This window comes from Gobio gobio (assembly GCF_949357685.1).
Source record: "Gobio gobio genome assembly, chromosome: 3".
Lineage (NCBI taxonomy): Eukaryota > Metazoa > Chordata > Actinopteri > Cypriniformes > Gobionidae > Gobio > Gobio gobio.
In genome coordinates this window covers 8,018,851-8,021,921 of record NC_137099.1, presented here as the reverse complement: position 1 = coordinate 8,021,921, position 3,071 = coordinate 8,018,851, and the positions used below count along the sequence as shown (strand labels likewise).

At 40.0% G+C, this 3,071-nt stretch overlaps 1 long non-coding RNA gene across 1 annotated transcript; it reads left to right on the top strand.

Moving 5' to 3' along the window:
* Positions 1-424: 424 nt before the first annotated feature.
* Positions 425-907, top strand: LOC307123244. The gene is made up of 3 exons (XR_013816141.1): positions 425-467; positions 557-655; positions 739-907. It is a non-coding gene; the product is annotated as an uncharacterized lncRNA (long non-coding RNA).
* The last annotated feature ends 2,164 nt before the right edge of the window (positions 908-3,071 follow it).

Sequence of the window (3,071 nt, the reverse complement as noted above, 5' to 3'; positions counted from 1 at the left end):
ATTTGGCCCCGGGCGCGTTCCATATCAGAGCCCTAGTCCAATGAGGTGCGAGGTCGAGGTCATGGCCATGACGCGTAGAAGACGAGCTTTAAACTATTTTTTTTGATGTTTTTTGCTGCTTTCCTTTTTCGTGATCAACAATGACAGGACACCGTCTTCAACTCAATCTCTGCATGGACGCGACGAACTTTTTGGACTCATTTTCAGGAGGCTGTCTTCGTCTTCATAACTCTGAGGCAAACTGCAGCCGCTATGAACCACAGCATGGGTAATGTAACGTTACGATTTAAAGAATATGCTTTTATTCAGCTGTATAAGGAAATGGATGCGTTAATAGATCCGAGCTTAAAACTGCACATTTTGTTTACACAGACTATCCTCGCCTCATAACGAAGCCGTGAGCTCTTATCTGCTTGGAGCGATTTCCGCGAGTCCAGATTTAACCGCTGATCACGACGAAATTGTGTGTAAGTAACTTCTAATGTGTTTCTCATTCCTTGTTTAATTTTACCGTGACTGTTTTTATTAATACCAGTCTCATGTAATTGTTTTCCAGCTGCCTGTAAGACGTATTATGAATCGACACGCCGGAGCTTCAGATACAAACAACCTGAAACTGCGAAGTTTAGCTCGGAGTCGATCAAGAAGAAAAAGGGTAAGATGTATTATATTAGATCCGTTTTTTGTCAATGTGAGTATTTTTCAGGTTGCTTATTGTCTTTATGGATTGTATTACAGTTGCTGGAAGCAAGAGTGTGCTGGATGAGGTGGACGTTTGGAAGTCCGCGGCCATTGAACTCATGTTTGACGAGGAAGACGGCTTTGTTGACGGGGTGTCTGGATGGATTGTGCGGCCACCGCGCTCTCGCAGCCTGGAGCTCGACGAACTTTACATTACGAGACATTACTGCTGCACTGTACATAGTTGTGTGTTTAACAATAAAGCTCTTTCTTTGAGTAAACCGCTGTGTTTTATAAATGAAGCCCTTTCTTTGAATGAACAGCTGTATGCTTATAAATGAAGCCCCTTGTTTGAATAAACGGCACGGTCCGTATAATTTTCCCATATATTCCTTGATGGTATGAATACTTCATAGCACAATAACATTAATATGAAACAAATTATTACAACATAAATTATATATTTATTATTATTATTATTGGGGTTTACATTTATAATGAGCCAGGGGGACCAATAATGATTGGTTTGCAGTGATCTGCCAACCAATCACGAGGGATTTTTCTTTTTTAAATGTAGTGGCTTCAGCCAATAGTGAGTGAGTAAATTCAAGTCTGGCCGTTGACTCTCTGGTTTCGCTGCTATTCATATGCAAATTAGAGGCGTCGCACCTCCGCGCGGTCTCTCAGCGGGGGGCTCTCCACCTACGTCATGGTTCGTTTACGACAATTTGTGGCACAGACGAACGCGACGTTCGCTGCCTCTAAATTGTCGAAAACTGCCGAAAATTAGGGAGATTTCCAGGAGTATACAGGCGTTTATGGGGTCGAAAATCCCACTTTTCATGCAGTGTATTTGTTAACATGTTATGAGTTTTCTTTTTTGATGCTAGGGTGCTTTGGATGGTTGCTAGGCTGTTCTGGGTGGTCACTAAGAGATTATAGATAGTTGCTAGTGCATTGCTAGTTGTTTACTTGGGAGTTATTTGTGGTGCCGTTGTTTGGTGATTACTAGGGCGCTCTAAGTAGTTGCTAGAGAATTGTGTAGGGGAGAGTGGGGTGATTTGTGCCAGGGGGGAAGTAGTTCCACCCATTGTTTCTGGAAAACCATAGAAGAAATTGGTCATGTGACCACATAATTTTGAAAAGCCATCCATTTTACTCATCCTCTAAAGAAGAGAGACACATGGCATAAGAGGTTAGCACAATTTAGCTCAAAAAACTGTTTTTTTTTTCAGGTTTTTTGATTGTAGTGTCTGTACAATTATAGACAAGTTTGAAAACATTTCACACTTGTTTTAGTGCTTTAGCAGGCTACACAATGAGTCTATACAGTTAACATGATGTTAGCTCTTAACTGCTGGATCATGCTAGTTTTTTTAACTTGAAGGTCTGGGGTGATTTGTGCCAAAGGGCATGGGTTAAGTTGTGCCAAAGTTGAAAGAAGTCTGTGGATGGAAAGCCCATCTTTACATTTAAAGAAAACGATGAAGGAGTCATCCCTAGAGTTGATGTGCTCAAGAAACTACCCATACCCCAAAAACTTGGTGGTACAGCCAGAAGGGAGCAGAAATGTATAGATGCCCCTGCAGAATTGACAAGTAGGATGTTAAGCAGTAGGCCAGATCCAGACCACCTAGACCTACATACCCACAGGGGATAATCTGGAGAAGTGAGGAGATGGGCATGCCTCATCAGTGTTTGACTCACCTGCCATTTGTTTAATTTAGCTAACACTGATTTCAGTTTCTGTAATAAAAGATAAATTGTAGAGGCCTAAGTCACAATAGGATGTTTAGAAGTGAGCCTCACTTTATTCTTATATGTTACATATTTGACAGGCAGCTTTCTATGTATGTCAACAGGCATTTATTGCCAAAGCCTTTTTGCCTGAAATGATTCACAATTATCATATATTGTGTATTTAAGTTTTTTGTGTTTTCCCAAAAACTACAAAATATGACTTATTCCAACAGTTTAACAGGGTTACAATATCTAAATAAACTTTAAATTAGTAATTTTGTATTGAATTTGTCTTGCTTTCATGTAGCATTACAGTTCATAACATTAAAATGTTCTGTTTTACTTCAGAAATCACTGGCACAATTTACCCCAACGTATTCTCCCCAAAGGCACAACTTAGCCCTCACCAGGGGCAAGTTGTGCCACGAGACCACTTCTTTTTCCCAAAAGCTTTTATTCTGAAACAATTTATTTCAGATCCATAGTTATTGTTCTCATGGATGCATCACATCCTAAACAATATATGTACATTCTTAAGTTGAAGACATTACTGTCATGGCCTAACTTTAAATTCACTTTGAGTAAAAACTGACACAACTCACCCCACTTTCCCCTATAGTAACCAAGGAATTATTGATAAAGATGAAACA